The sequence below is a fragment of the Salvelinus namaycush genome, chromosome 15, assembly GCF_016432855.1.
Source record: "Salvelinus namaycush isolate Seneca chromosome 15, SaNama_1.0, whole genome shotgun sequence".
Classification (NCBI taxonomy): domain Eukaryota; kingdom Metazoa; phylum Chordata; class Actinopteri; order Salmoniformes; family Salmonidae; genus Salvelinus; species Salvelinus namaycush.
Window position 1 is genome coordinate 8,537,490 of NC_052321.1, and position 16,523 is coordinate 8,554,012.

A 16,523-nucleotide genomic window follows, 5' to 3' on the forward strand; every position below is an offset into this window, starting at 1 on the left:
TGATGCCAACACTATACAGGGTTCCGCATGGACTGGCTTACTGATGAGCCTTCTGCCAGTGCTTCTGTCTGTGAATTTGTTTTCCCCAGCCGCCATCACACACACACACACACACACACACACACACACACACACACACACACACACACACACACACACACACACACACACACACACACACACACACACACACACACACACACACACATGCGCGCACATAGGTAGTCCATCGTATCTGATGATGACTTCCACTTTTGAGATAACAATGAATTCTTTGGTGACTGTAGAGTCCAATTCGAGATCCACAAACTTTATTGCAGGTGGGGCATATGCAGTCTGTGTTGGTGGGGGCAGGCATGGTTGTATGTTTCAGTCTGTGTTGGTGGGGGCAGGCATGGTTGTATGTCTCAGTCTGTGTTGGTGGGGGCAGGCATGGTGGTATGATTCAGTCTGTGTTGGTGGGGGCAGGCATGGTGGTATGTCTCAGTCTGTGTTGGTGGGGGCAGGCATGGTTGTATGTTTCAGTCTGTGTTGGTGGGGGCAGACATGGTTGTATGATTCAGTCTGTGTTGCCGGGGGCATGCATGGTGGTATGTCTCCTGAGCAATTTTTGCTGTCTCTTTGTGCTCCTCTCCTCCTCCCACCTATGCCCATCGCTCTGGCAGAGCTGCCGCCAGGTGGAATGGTCGGCAACAGCATCTTCCAGGTCTGTGGGTTTGATGTTGCACTTCTTCAGCAACGTTTTCAGCTGGTCCTTGCAGTGTTTCATCTGCCCCTTGCAGACCGGCCAAGATGTAGGTGCCCCCCCCCCCCCCCCCCCCCTACAGACCACCAGCTAAGATGTAGCTGGTCCCCCCTACAGACCGCCAGCCAAGATGTAGCTGGTCCCCCCTACAGACCACCAGCCAAGATGTAGCTGACCATACAGGATCTTCCACGGCAAGCCCTCCTGAGATATTCTAATGACATGCCCAAGCCAGTGCAGTCAGTGTTGGGGGACCATGGCCTCCATACTCTTGCAGTTGGTCTTAGCAAGTATTTCTGTATGGGGCACACGGTCACACCAGGTGATTCCCAGGATGCGCTGCAGGCATCTTATGTGGAATCGCTCAAGCTGCTTGTTGTGGCGACTGTAAGTGACCCAGGCGTCACAGGTGTAAAGAATTGTGGTGATACAGACGGCTTGATAGACAGATACTTTAGTGTGGAGGTGGACATCCCTGTTTTGGAAGACCATGCGTCTGAATTTCCCGAAGGCAGCTGTAGCTTGATTCTATTTCGAATTTCGAGGTCGATGCTGCAGCCCTCCGACAGGATGCTGCCCAGATATTTGAAGCATGGGACTATTGCCAGTGATTTGTGTTCAATGGTGAGGACAGGCATGGTGGGTGGAGGGCTGGATCTCCATTGGCAGACCACCTCAGTCTTGGTGGTGTTGATAGACAGTCCCATCCTGCTATTGACCCTCACAGCCGCTACAAGGACGGACTGAAGGTCTTCCGGAGTGTGGTCCACAAGAGCACAGTCATCAGCATACTGCAGCTCAAGAACTCGCTCTGTAAAAACCTTGGTGATGGCTTGGAGCCTCCTAATGTTGAATAGGTTTCCATCCAGCCTGAAGTCCACCGCAACTCCGCTGCTGTCCTCAAGCTCCTTGTGGAGAAGCTAGGGGACACGTACGAGGAAGATGCTAAAGAGTACCGGTGCCAGCACACACCCCTGCCTCACACCAATGCTTGCTCTAAAGGGCACTTGACTCTTGCCCTTCTATGGCCACCCGAGCTATCATCCTATCATGGAACTGGCAAAGGATGTTGACAAATTTATATGGACAGCCAAATTTGAGTAGAATGCCCCATAGTAGTTCCCTGCTCACAGTGTCGAAGAGGGAGCGATGGAACTTGTCCCTTACTGCAGCTTTCTCAAGCCGAGTACAGTGCAGACGCCTCTTACTGGACTTCTGAAGGAGTTAGGGGGGGCATATTCTCATCTGGAGTTTAGCCAGTATCATATGATGATCTGTCCAGCATTCTGCACCCCTCATGGCACGTGTCATGCAGGATGTTATTAGTGTCAGAACGTAGTCGATCAAGTGCCAGTGTTTGGAGTGGGGGTGCATCCATGATGTTTTATATTTGTTCTTCTGCCGGAACAAGGTGTTAGTGACAATGAGATCATGCTTGGCACATAGAGTTGGCAGTGTCATGCCGTTCTCATTGACCTGGCCAACACCATGCCTACCCAGCACTCCGATCAATATCCTGTTGTTCTGTCCCACCCTAGCGTTGAAGTCACCCAGCAGAAAGATCTTGTCATTCCTGGGGATGTGGTGAAGGGCCTCATCTAGTGACTGGTAGAAGTAGTCCTTTGCCTCATTTTCAGATGGTAATGTTGGTGCGTATGCACTGAGAAGAGTAGCATAATGCATCTTGGGGGATACGGAGAGACATGAGTCTTTCACTTAGGCCTACAGGTGTTTCGGTGAGGCAGTGTTAACTTCTCTGCGCTACGGATCCCTTTTACGGGATCACTTTCCTAAACAACCGCTAGAATTGCAGGGCGCCAAATGCATAAATATTACAAAAAATATTTATAATCATGCAATCACAAGTGAAATATACCAAAACACAGCGTAGCTTGTTGTTAATCCACCTATCGTGTCAGATTTTGAAAATATACTTTACAGCGAAAGAAATCCAAGCTTTTGTGAGTGTAGCAATCAATGCTACAAAAGCTAGCCCCAAATTAGCATGGTCACGAAAGTCAGAAAGCAATAAAATGAATCGTTTACCTTTGATAATCTTCGGATGTTTCCACTCACGAGACTCCCAGTTACACAACAAATGTTCTTTTTGTTCGATAAATATTATTTTTATCACAAAAAAAACGCCATTTGGGTTGCGCGTTATGCTGAGAAAACTACAGCCTCGTTCCGGTCCTGAAAGGAAGATGAAAATACCCAAACGTATCAGATTAAAAAATATTACAAAAAATATTTATAATCATGCAATCACAAGTGAAATATACCAAAACACAGTTTAGCTGGTTGTTAATCCACCTATCGTGTCAGATTTTGAAAATATGCTTTACAGCGAAAGAAATCCAAGCTTTTGTGAGTGTAGCAATCAATGCTACAACAGTTAGCCTTATATTAGCTTGGTTAGCTTGGTCACGAAAGTCAGAAAAGCAATAAAATTAATCGCTTACTTTTGATAATCTTCGGATGTTTCCACTCACGAGACTCCCAGTTACATTTACATTTAAGTCATTTAGCAGACGCTCTTATCCAGAGCGACTTACAAATTGGTGCATTCACCTTATGATATCCAGTGGAACAACCACTTTACAATAGTGCATCTAACTCTTTTAAGGGGGGGGGGGGGTTAGAAGGATTACTTTATCCTATCCTAGGTATTCCTTAAAGAGGTGGGGTTTCAGGTGTCTCCGGAAGGTGGTGATTGACTCCGCTGACCTGGCGTCGTGAGGGAGTTTGTTCCACCATTGGGGTGCCAGAGCAGCGAACAGTTTTGACTGGGCTGAGCGGGAACTGTACTTCCTCAGAGGTAGGGAGGCGAGCAGGCCAGAGGTGGATGAACGCAGTGCCCTTGTTTGGGTGTAGGGCCTGATCAGAGCCTGAAGGTACGGAGGTGCCGTTCCCCTCACAGCTCCGTAGGCAAGCACCATGGTCTTGTAGCGGATGCGAGCTTCAACTGGAAGCCAGTGGAGAGAGCGGAGGAGCGGGGTGACGTGAGAGAACTTGGGAAGGTTGAACACCAGACGGGCTGCGGCGTTCTGGATGAGTTGTAGGGGTTTAATGGCACAGGCAGGGAGCCCAGCCAACAGCGAGTTGCAGTAATCCAGACGGGAGATGACAAGTGCCTGGATTAGGACCTGCGCCGCTTCCTGTGTGAGGCAGGGTCGTACTCTGCGAATGTTGTAGAGCATGAACCTACAGGAACGGGTCACCGCCTTGATGTTAGTTGAGAACGACAGGGTGTTGTCCAGGATCACGCCAAGGTTCTTAGCGCTCTGGGAGGAGGACACAATGGAGTTGTCAACCGTGATGGCGAGATCATGGAACGGGCAGTCCTTCCCTGGGAGGAAGAGCAGCTCCGTCTTGCCGAGGTTCAGCTTGAGGTGGTGATCCGTCATCCACACTGATATGTCTGCCAGACATGCAGAGATGCGATTCGCCACCTGGTTATCAGAAGGGGGAAAGGAGAAGATTAATTGTGTGTCGTCTGCATAGCAATGATAGGAGAGACCATGTGAGGATATGACAGAGCCAAGTGACTTGGTGTATAGCGAGAATAGGAGAGGGCCTAGAACAGAGCCCTGGGGGACACCAGTGGTGAGAGCACGTGGTGCGGAGACAGATTCTCGCCACGCCACCTGGTAGGAGCGACCTGTCAGGTAGGACGCAATCCAAGCGTGGGCCGCGCCGGAGATGCCCAACTCGGAGAGGGTGGAGAGGAGGATCTGATGGTTCACAGTATCAAAGGCAGCCGATAGGTCTAGAAGGATGAGAGCAGAGGAGAGAGAGTTAGCTTTAGCAGTGCGGAGCGCCTCCGTGACACAGAGAAGAGCAGTCTCAGTTGAATGACTAGTCTTGAAACCTGACTGATTTGGATCAAGAAGGTCATTCTGAGAGAGATAGCAGGAGAGCTGGCCAAGGACGGCACGTTCAAGAGTTTTGGAGAGAAAAGAAAGAAGGGATACTGGTCTGTAGTTGTTGACATCGGAGGGATCGAGTGTAGGTTTTTTCAGAAGGGGTGCAACTCTCGCTCTCTTACACAACAAATGTTATTTTTGTTCGATAAATATTACTTTTATCACAAAAAAAACGCCATTTGGGTTGCGCATTATGTTGAGAAAACCAAAGCCTTGTTCCGTTCGACAAATTCCAAAAAGTATCCGTAATGGTCGTAGAAACATGTCAAATGTTTTTTATAATCAATCCTCAGGTTGTTTTTAACAAACATAATCAATAATATTTCAACCGGACCATAACCTATTCTTTAAGAGAGAAAAGGAAAATGGGGAGCCCCTCTCTCGCGCGCAGGAACTATTCAGAGGACACCTGACCTCTTTTGAAACAGCTTGCTCATTTTTCAAAATAAAAGCCTGAAACTATGTCTAAAGCCTGGTCACAGCCTGAGGAAGCCATTGCAAAAGTAATCTGGTTGATACCCCTTTAAATGGAGGATAGACGGTCCAGGAAACACAGATAAAAAAAATAAAAAAAATATCACTTCCGTGTTATATTTTCTCAGGTTTCCGCCTGCAGAATCAGTTTTATTTTGACAGACAGACAATATTTTGACAGTTTTGGAAACTTTGGAGTGTTTTCTATCCTAATCTGTAAATTATATGCATATTCTACGATCTGGACCTGAGAAATAGTCCGTTTACCTTGGGAACGTTCTTTTAAAAAAATTAAAAAATATGACCCCTAGCGTCAAGAGGTTAACGGCTGTTCTTAGTTGCCAGTCCCACACCGTGCTGATGTTGTCCACCCAGAGGGTAACTTTTCCAGAAGAAGGTGTAGCCTTCTCCTTCCTCTTTCAGGGAACCTTCATCCAGGAACCTGGTCTCACTCAGGGCAGCAATGTCAATGTTGTAGCATCTTATTTCTGCAGCAATCAAAGCTGTTCTCCGATGGGGTCTATCGCTATTATCATCAGTATCCAAAAGAGTTCTTATGTTCCATGTCGCCAGTTTCAGGGGATATATTTTATTTTGTATTTTTCGACAGCTGAGAGGAACTCCCGATGGCCGCCAAAGATGGCAGTAGCCAATCCAGGGTGGAGTAAGTGGCAATTTTTAGGCCCCCTTTTCTAGGCCTCTCCCCTGCTGGAGTGAGCAGTGTGGCTCCTAAATAGGGCTGCTCCATCACACAGTGGTCTGCCGAGAGCAGCTGCCACTCTAGTCCCAACTGCTGGCGACCATAATAGCCCTGTGCCACTTGCATGCAGGGGTCTGATTAAGGGCTCCAAGTGCATTCACTCCTGCCCCCCATCACCAGACACCCAAATGCCGCCAGACTTTCATCTGGTTTCCGGTTGATGGCTTCACCGAGGTCAGAAATGGATACCTGGTAAAGGAAGTTATTTAAAGTGCCGTTGAGGGGGCGCAACAGCACTACTTCACTATAGGAAGGTGAATCCCCAACAGCACTACTTCACTATAGGAAGGTGAATCCCCAACAGCACTACTTCACTATAGGAAGGTGAATCCCCAACAGCACTACTTCACTATAGGAAGGTGAATCCCCAACAGCACTACTTCACTATAGGAAGGTGAATCCCCAACAGCACTACTTCACTATAGGAAGGTGAATCCCCAACAGCACTACTTCACTATAGGAAGGTGAATCCCCAACAGCACTACTTCACTATAGGAAGGTGAATCCCCAACAGCACTACTTCACTATAGGAAGGTGAATCCCCAACAGCACTACTTCACTATAGGAAGGTGAATTCCAGTGGCAAGGAGGGAAACCCATGATGACCAGTATGTTCCACATCTGCAGGAGGCTGCTGAAACCCCAGTCTGTCGGCGTCTGCCTACCTCGCGCCGCCAGCACGCTGCTTTTCTCACAGGGTGTGATCCCCTAGCCTTTGTTGTACCAGACTAACCCACAAGGCAGTGGGGCAGCGGTTGATGGCTGCCAGGACGTGTCCACACAGAGGTGGGCCTGTACAGATCCATCTCTAGGCCCCACTGCTGCTCCGAGATCCCCTGCCGGTTAGCCTGGAGTTTCAAGACAACCAGTTGCAGGGGTGGGAAATTCCAGTCCCCGGGGGTCAGATTGGTGTCCCAGTTTTGCCCCAACTAACACACCTGACTTCAATAATCAACTAATCATGATCTTCAGTTTAGAATGGAATTTGATTTAATCAGCTGTGTTTTGCTAGGGATGGAGAAAAAGTGTGACACCAATCAGGTCCCCGAGGACTGGAGTTGCCCACCCCTGTACATACAGTGTGCCTTCGCGAGGAGGCCCAACAGGAGTCTTGGTCTTGGAGTGACTTTGTACCGGCGAGGGGAGACTTGTGCGTGAAGCTGCTCCCCAATTCACCACAGGGGCTAGCCGGCGACAGCAAGCTGTAAGCGAAAGAATGCAAGCATGTGGTAGGCAGGCATGCAACTTCTCTCTACCTAGGCACTACTGCACGAGACGCGTCACATGCACCCTGCTGTTGCCTGCCGACACACAATAAAGGGCCCTGCATGGACTATTGATGAGGCTTCTGCCAATGCTTGTGTCTGTGAATTTGTTCTCCCCAGCCACCATCACACACACGCACACACACACACAAAGCTCAGACACTAGACATGCTTTCACCTTGTATCTGACAAGCTTTGCACAGGCGGGAGTGTGTGTGGCGGCCATTGTTGTCAGGGCCGGATCAAACAGATCAATAGATATTGAGAGCATTGAAGTCCTGTCAGTGGCTACTGCTGGCCCATCCAGGGGTGTATTTGAAACGGAGCCCGGCCCGTAGCTGTGAAACCTTAAAGGGATGTATCACATTCTCAGGCCGTTAGCCTTTAGTCTGGCTTTTTGTTTTTAATCTTCTACTTCTTGGTTCCCGTTAGTGGCCCGGTCAATAGTTAATTAAGGGCTGACAGGGGAGAGGCCTTTAAGCTGTTAAAGGGCCAGTCTGATTCACTTCAGTGAGCATTACCTCGCTGGGCCGCACTGAGCTAGAACTGAGCTGAAACTATCGCCCCTCCTGAAGCTCATCCTCCATCCTGCAACCCTTTCACCTCTCTCTCTGTCCTTGAGAGGCCATGGTCATGTTGGCAGTCCAGGGTCGTGTTCATTAGGCACCATACGGATGAAAACAAACTAAAACAGGGAAGGACTACCTGGACCGGGTCCAATAAACAATGCTGATTTTAGTTTTTTGTTGCAAAACATTTAAAAAAATGTTTTCTGCTCCGTGACCTTCTGACCCTGGTTTTAGACTTGTCTCACATGTAAAGTGTTAAACTAGGAGTGAAGTCCGATGCAGTGATCAAAGGTGTCTACGTTTTCAAGCAAAGCTCTGTGCCAACAGTATGTGGTATCAATGAGCCAAAGTGCAGCATATTTTGCATAAATTTAACCCATTTAGCTTCAGCGAGTCCACTTTGCAATACCAATACTCTCTCTTATAGTACTTTGAGCTTCAAATGAAAGTGGAACCGAATGGGACTATACCGAATGGGTAAAGAAGGCAATGTTTACTTTTGAAGCGGTGCCCCCATTCTGTTGTAGCGCTGTAGCTTACATGCAGCTCAGATTCACTTGCTGTTATAGCATTGTTTGGTCTTCAAAGTTTGGGAAATATGGTGATATAGAAAATATATGGTGAAAAAAAAGTGAATGGCAAGATTCTGACCTTTTGCCCTCTGACCCGGCAGCCATCTTTGGCGGCCATCTTGCCAATCTCCACTTGATCCAGGGTTGCCCTTTGTTCCCGTGACTTCATAGCGTGACTTCATAGCCAGCACTGCCCCATCAGGGAACAAACAGCTTTCAACTAATGATCTGCTCTGAATTTTACTTAATTAGGTATATTTAAATATCTTTAATTAACATCCACTGTGTGTGTGTGTGTGTGTGTGTGTGTGTGTGTGTGTGTGTGTGTGTGTGTGTGTGTGTGTGTGTGTGTGTGTGTGTGTGTGTGTGTGTGTGTGTGTGTGTGTGTGTGTGTGTGTGCGTGCGTGTGTGCGTGCGTGTGTCGTTTGTTAGGCTGTTGTCTCCTCACCACAGCTGGTTCCATTGGTCGTGGCAGTGTGCCAGAACATTACTGGAGACAAGCTTGTTCCATCTGCTCCCCTTTCCTCTCCTGAGGTTCAGCCACCAGCAGCCGGATCCTGCATGGCAACACTAGACCCGCCATGGGAAGAGGAGAAAAACAGAGAGGATACAAATTGATAGTCTTTCTAAAGCAAACACGAGGGAGTGAGACAGATCGAGACGGGGGAGAATGAGAGGAAGGATAAAGGGCGGATGAGGTCCTACCAGAGCACAGCTCAATATGGTGGCATGCGCTCAGGGCTTTCACTTCTCTCTTTATTGTCTTCCTTAATGAGCTTTTGATGTTTCTGTTTATTTTACGTTGTAACGCTCCTACTGATGTATTGGTTATTTTTATCTGAGCTATTCTCCACTCCATATACATTTAATTAGAAACAGCTGGCTGGTGAATAGGCCTAATTAACAATGGGAGACGACAGCAGGTCAGAGACTCTGGCTCCTCTCCCCCTTCGAGGGCCCGAGAAAAGCCTGACGGGTGGGCACGTAAACTTATACAGTTGTGCCATTAAAAATACAACATGGCGTATGTCAGACGAGAATTCTTTAAATGATGTGACAGTCTCAATGCACTTTCTAATGAGGAACAGAGGGATGGCCCACGGATAGAAGGATGGGAGGACAAATGGAACAGAACAGAAGCGGCCCCCTCCTCCCTCAGAGCGGAGGACTTGTTTATTTACATCGTAATCGAGGTCACTGAGCACACTTTGGTGGCAGCAGTGGGATCCTCGAGCTTTCTCTCTGGAGGTCCCGCGTTGTATGTTTCATGTCTGTTGATGAGATGATGACAGATGCAGAAAGGAGAACAAAATGGTGGACTCGAGGGCTTTTTCATTTAGTCGGTCAGCCCACAGGAGGGTCCTTGATTGACAGGTAAGGTGACTTGACTGTCTGCTTTGAAACTCTGTTTTTAGCTTCCCAATAGGCTCCATTCCAAATCTGAAGCCATGTTATAAAATAAACAGGATGAGGGAGATAGACATATTTCAGGAGAGAGCAAAACTAAAGTATCACAAAGCGATACAAAACTCTAAAATTAAAATTTCTCTACAAATATTCTATCTATACAACATTTGGAAACAATGAAGACATGTCAGTTTAATGGTTGGGGGCGACATTATATTCTACTAGAGTGTGATCTTGTCCACCCGGTTACGTAACCCTGCACCTTAGCTGCCCCATATACATAGACTTGAAATCACTGGCAACTTTAATAATGGAACACTAGTCACTCTAATAAGGTTTACATATTTTTGCTGTACTCATCTCATATGTATATACTGTATTCTATTCTACTGTAATTTAGTCTATGCCACTCCGACATTGCTCATCCTAATATTTATATATTCCTTCATTCCATTATTTTACTTTTAGGTTGTGTGTATTGTGTGTATTGTTGTGAATTGTTAGATACTACTGCACCGTGGGAGCTAAAAACACAAGCATTTTGCTACACCCGCAATAACATCTGCTAAACATGTGTATGTGACCAATAACATCTGCTAAACATGTGTATGTGACCAATAACATCTGCTAAACATGTGTATGTGACCAATAACATCTGCTAAACATGTGTATGTGACCAATAACATCTGCTAAACATGTGTATGTGACCAATAACATCTGCTAAACATGTGTATGTGACCAATAACATCTGCTAAACATGTGTATGTGACCAATAACATCTGCTAAACATGTGTATGTGACCAATAACATCTGCTAAACATGTGTATGTGACCAATAACATCTGCTAAACATGTGTATGTGACCAATAACATCTGCTAAACATGTGTATGTGATTTGAACAGCCACGTTGAGGAAAACATTTATTTTACCACATATAACATTGAGTATGTACATTTCACCTCAGGCTTACTTGGAATTACAGTATATACATGGCTAAAGGTATTACCATCTCATTTATTGATGCTCTACTCAATATTACTTGGCCTCTCACTGTGAATGCAATAGTAAGCCATCATGCTCTGTAGTCCTCTATTCTTGAGTCTTGGTGCTTGAGAGTCAACGGATATCCGCTCTCTGCACACACAATGTGATATCCGCTCTCTGCACACACAATGTGATATCCGCTCTCTGCACACACAATGTGATATCCGCTCTCTGCACACACAATGTGATATCCGCTCTCTGCACACACAATGTGATATCCGCTCTCTGCACACACAATGTGATATCCGCTCTCTGCACACACAATGTGATATCCGCTCTCTGCACACACAATGTGATATCCGCTCTCTGCACACACAATGTGATATCCGCTCTCTGCACACACAATGGAATTATGGGTGCAGCTAAATCTCTCTCGGTCATCAATATCTTCTTATCTATGGTCCATCTATACATCGCTGGAGAATGTGATTAAATATCCTCTGATTCATTCCTTCGATTCTATTGATCTCCTTATATCAGCCCTTTAGTCTTCCCCCATCCTATTCAGCAGATTAAGCCTCTGGTGGCTTGACAACTTTATTTCTAGACACACACACACACACTAACTCAAACACTAACTCACACACTAACACACACACACACACACACACACACACTTATCCCGTCCACACACCACACCCTTCTATATTGCCACTGCAGCAGCGACCCAGACTGTTACTTTGCTGGGAAATGTAGAGCGATAACAGCACGTGAGCCATTCCAGGACGGTGGCGGTGGTGGCAGTGGAGGGGAAAGATTTATCTGCTATTCCAGGAGGATGGTGGTGGTGGTGGTGGTGGTGGTGGCGGCGGTGGTGGTGGCGGCGGTGGCGGTGCATGGTAAAGATTTATCTGCGCGTCTGAAATTTCATTTGGGGAAGGAATAATAAGGCATAGGAAATTAAAGTTAATCACGGCCGCTCTCTCCCTGACACCGCCTTTGTGGAGGAAGCCTGTTTCATTTAGCCCGGCTTTTCTCTTTTTCTCACCCTTAAACGCTTCATAAATCAGGAACAAGGCTCACGTTCTGACTGTTGTTGTCCCCTAGAACCTAATAAAAAAATTTAACTGGAGTGTGAACCGGGCTAGACAAACCCCCCCACCACCACCACCACCAAAAATGCTAATAAAATACATTTCCCCTATAAACTTGGCATGGTTGAGCTAAAGAGGAAAGAAGAAGAGAGGAAAGGACAAGAGAGATAGGAAGTAGATGAAAAGAGAGGAAAGGACAAGAGAGACAGGAAGTAGATGAAAGGAGAGGAAAAGGGGTATGGAGCGAAGGAGTTTGAGAAATAATTAGGAAAAGAGTTGAAATTAAAAGGGAAACATCACAATGGTACCACTGTCACGTTCCTGACCTGTTTTCTGTTAGTTTTTGTATGTGTTAGTTGGTCAGGACGTGAGTTTGGGTGGGCAGTCTATGTTTTCTGTTTCTATGTTGGTTAATGGGTACCTAATATGGTTCTCAATTAGAGGCAGGTGGTTTTCATCTCCTCTGATTGAGAATCATATTAAGGTAGGTGTTGTCACATTGTTTGTCGTGGGTGGTTGTCTCCTGTGTCTGTGTTTGTCGCGCCACACGGGACTGTCTCGGTTTGTTTGTACGTTCGTTCTTTTATGTAGTCAGTTTTCCTGTTCATGCGTTCTTCGTGTTTCATGTAAGTTCGTCGTCCAGGTCTGTCTACGTCGTTTATTGTTTTCTAGTTTGTTAAAGTGTTGTCGTGTTTTTCCGTTTTGTAAATAAATATTATGTCGAATTCAAACGCTGCATTTTGATTCAATCCCTGCTCCTCCTCTTCGGATGAAGAGGAGGAGGAACGCCGTTACAGAACCACCCACCAATCCAGAACCAAGCAGCATAAGTTCGAGCAGTGGAACACGAAACAGGAATGGACATGGGAGGACGTATTAAACGGCAAGGGTTGCTACACATGGGAGGAGATCCTGGCTGGAAGGGATCGCCTCCCATGGGAACAGCTGGAGGCACTGAGGAGAGCAGAGGCAACCGGACAAGGGAACCGGAGATATGAAGGTACACGGCTAGCAAGGAAGCCCGAGAAGAAACCCCAAAAAATTTCTTGGGGGGGGGCTAAGAGGTAGTGGGCCAAGGGCAGGTAGGAGACCTGCGCCCACTTCCCAGGCTAACCGTGGAGAGCGGGAGTACGGGCAGACACCGTGTTACGCAGTAGAGCGCACGGTGTCTCCTGTACGTGTGCATAGCCCGGTGCGGGTTATTCCACCTCCCCGCACTGGTAGGGCTAGATTGAGCGTTGAGCCGGATGTCATGAAGCCGGCTCTACATATCTGGCCACCAGTACGTCTCCTTGGGCCGGCTTACATGGCACCAGCCTTACGCATGGTGTCCAAGGTTCGCCTACATAGCCCGGTGCGGGTTATTCCACCTCCCCGCACTGGTCGGGCGACGGGGAGCATTCAACCAGGTAAGGTTGGGCAGGCTCAATGCTCAAGGGAGCCAGTACGCCTGCACGGTCCGGTATTTCCGGCGCCACCTCCCCGCCCCAGCCCAGTACCACCAGTGCCTACTCCACGCACCAGGCTTCCAGTGCGTTTCCAGAGCCCTGTTCCTCCTCCACGCACTCTCCCTATGGTGCGTGTCTCCAGAGCCCTGTACACACTGTTCCTTCTCCCCGTACTCGTCCTGATGTGCGTGCCCTCAGCCCGGTGCCACCAGTGCCGGTACCACGCACCAGGCAAATAGTACGCTTTGAGAGTCCAGTGTGCCCTGTCCCTGCTCCCCACACTAGCATGAAGGTGCGTGTCCTTAGCCCGGTGCCTCCAGTTCCGGCACCACGCACCAGGTCTACAGTGCGCCTTATCCGGCCAGAGCCATCCGTCTCCCCAGCGCCATCTGAGCTATCCGTCTCCCCAGCGCCATCTGAGCCATCCGTCTCCCCAGCGCCATCTGCGCCATCCGTCTCCCCAGCGCCATCTGAGCCATCCGTCTGCCCAGTGCCGTCTGAGCCATCCGTCTGTCCCGAGCCATTAGAGCCGCCCGTCTGTCCCGAGCCGTCAGAGCCGATAGTCAGTCAGGAGCCGCTAGAGCCATTCGTCAGACAGGATCTGCCAGAGCCGCCAACCAGACAGGATCTGCCAGAGCCGCCAACCAGACAGGATCTGCCAGAGCCGCCAACCAGACAGGATCTGCCAGAGCCGCCAACCAGACAGGATCTGCTAGAGCCGCCAGTGAGCCATGAGCGTCCAGAGCCGTCAGCCAGCCATGAGCGTCTAGAGCCGTCAGCCAGCCATGAGCAGCCAGAGCCGTCAGAGAGCCATGAGCGTCCAGAGCCGTCAGCGAGCCATGAGCGTCCAGAGCCGTCAGCGAGCCATGAGCGTCCAGAGCCGTCAGCCAGCCATGAGCGTCCAGAGCCGTCAGCCAGCCATGAGCGTCCAGAGCCGTCAGCTAGTCATGAGCGTCCAGAGCTGCCATGTATCCAGAACTGCCCCTCAGTCCAGAGCTGTCTCTCTGTCCGGAGCTGCCCTTCAGTCCGGAGTTGCCCCTCTATCCTGAGCTACCTCTCTATCCTGAGCTACCTCTCTATCTTGAGCTACCTCTCTATCCTGACCTACCTCTCTGTCCGGAGCTATCTTGTCCCGGAGCTGTCCCTTATTTTTGTGTTGCCTCTTATATTAGGTGGGTGGAATAAGAGGGTGGTCATTCTGAGGGGGAGAAGTAAGCTGGGATTGACTATGGTGGGGTGGGGACCTCGCCCAGAGCCTGAGCCACCACCGTGGTCAGATGCCCACCCTGACCCTCCCCTAGACTTTGTGCTGGTGCGCCCGGAGTTCGCACCTTAAGGGGGGGGGTTATGTCACGTTCCTGACCTGTTTTCTGTTAGTTTTTGTATGTGTTAGTTGGTCAGGACGTGAGTTTGGGTGGGCAGTCTATGTTTTCTGTTTCTATGTTGGTTAATGGGTACCTAATATGGTTCTCAATTAGAGGCAGGTGGTTTTCATCTCCTCTGATTGAGAATCATATTAAGGTAGGTGTTGTCACATTGTTTGTCGTGGGTGGTTGTCTCCTGTGTCTGTGTTTGTCGCGCCACACGGGACTGTCTCGGTTTGTTTGTACGTTCGTTCTTTTATGTAGTCAGTTTTCCTGTTCATGCGTTCTTCGTGTTTCATGTAAGTTCGTCGTCCAGGTCTGTCTACGTCGTTTATTGTTTTCTAGTTTGTTAAAGTGTTGTCGTGTTTTTCCGTTTTGTAAATAAATATTATGTCGAATTCAAACGCTGCATTTTGGTTCAATCCCTGCTCCTCCTCTTCGGATGAAGAGGAGGAGGAACGCCGTTACAACCACACAGTTGTTATTGATGTCAAATCAAATCAAATGTATTTATATAGCCCTTCTAACATCAGCTGATATCTCAAAGTGCTGTACAGAAACCCAGCCTAAAACCCCAAACAGCAAGCAATGCAGGTGTAGAAGCACGGTGGCTAGGAAAAAATAGAAAGGCCAAAACCTAGGAAGAAACCTAGAGAGGAACCAGGCTATGATAATTACATTTATAGAGTTATAGTGTTATAGTTTATAGTGTTTTTCCTGTTTTGTTGCAATACAACCTGTAATTTAAATAGATTTTGGGGGGGATTTCATGTAATGGACATACACAAAATAGTCCATATTGGTGAAGTGAAATGAAAAATATGACTTGTTTCAAAAAATGTATTTAAAAAAAAAACATGGAAAAGTGGTCCGTGCATATGTATTCACCCCCTTTGCTATGAAGCCCCTAAATAAGATCTGGTGCCACCAATTACCTTCAGAAGTCACATAATTAGTTAAATAAAGTCCACCTGTGTGCAATCTAAGTGTCACATGATCTGTCACATGATCTCAGTATATATACACCTGTTCTGAAAGGCCCCAGAGTCTGCAACACCACCAAGCAAGCGGCACTATGAAGACCAAGGAGCTCTCCAAACAGGTCAGGGACAACGTTGTGGAGAAGTACAGATCAGGGTTGGGTTATAAAAGAATATCTGAAACTTTGAACATCCCACGGAGCACCATTAAATACATTATTAACAAATTGAAAGAATATGGCACCACAACAAACCTGCCAAGAGAGGGTCGCCCACCACAACTCACCAGGACCAGGCAAGGAGGGCATTAATAAGAGAGGCAACAAAGAGGCCAAAGATAACCCTAAAGGAGCTGCAAAGCTCCACAGCGGAGATTGGAGTATCTGTCCATGGAACCACTTTAAGCTGCACACTCAACAGAGCTGGGCTTTACAGAAGAGTGGCCAGAAAAAAAGCCATTGCTTAAAACTTCTTACGGCTGAGATCGGCTGAGATCCCGACTTGACAACAGCCAGTGAAAGTGCAGGGCGCCAAATTCAAACAACAGAAATCTCATAATTAAAATTCCTCAATCATACAAGTATTTTACACCATTTTAAAGATAAACTTGTTGTTAATCCCACCACAGTGTCCAATTTCAAAAAGGCTTTACGACGAAAGCACACCATCTGATTATGTTAGGTCAGTACCTAGTCACAGAAAAACAGCCATTTTTCCAGCCAAAGAGAGGAGTCACAAAAAGCAGAAATAGAAATAAAATTAATCACTAACCTTTGATGATCTTCATCAGACGACACTCATAGGACTTCATGTTACACAATACATGTATGTTTTGTTCGATAAAGTTCATTTTTATATCCAAAAATCTTAGTTTACTTTGGCGCATTATGTTCAGTAATGTTTTGCCTCTAAAACATCTGGTGATTTTGCAGAGA

At 47.5% G+C, this 16,523-nt stretch overlaps 1 pseudogene; it reads right to left on the reverse strand.

Moving 5' to 3' along the window:
• Nucleotides 1–1,969: 1,969 nt before the first annotated feature.
• Nucleotides 1,970–2,471, reverse strand: LOC120059749 (annotated as a pseudogene).
• Nucleotides 2,472–16,523: the final 14,052 nt, after the last annotated feature.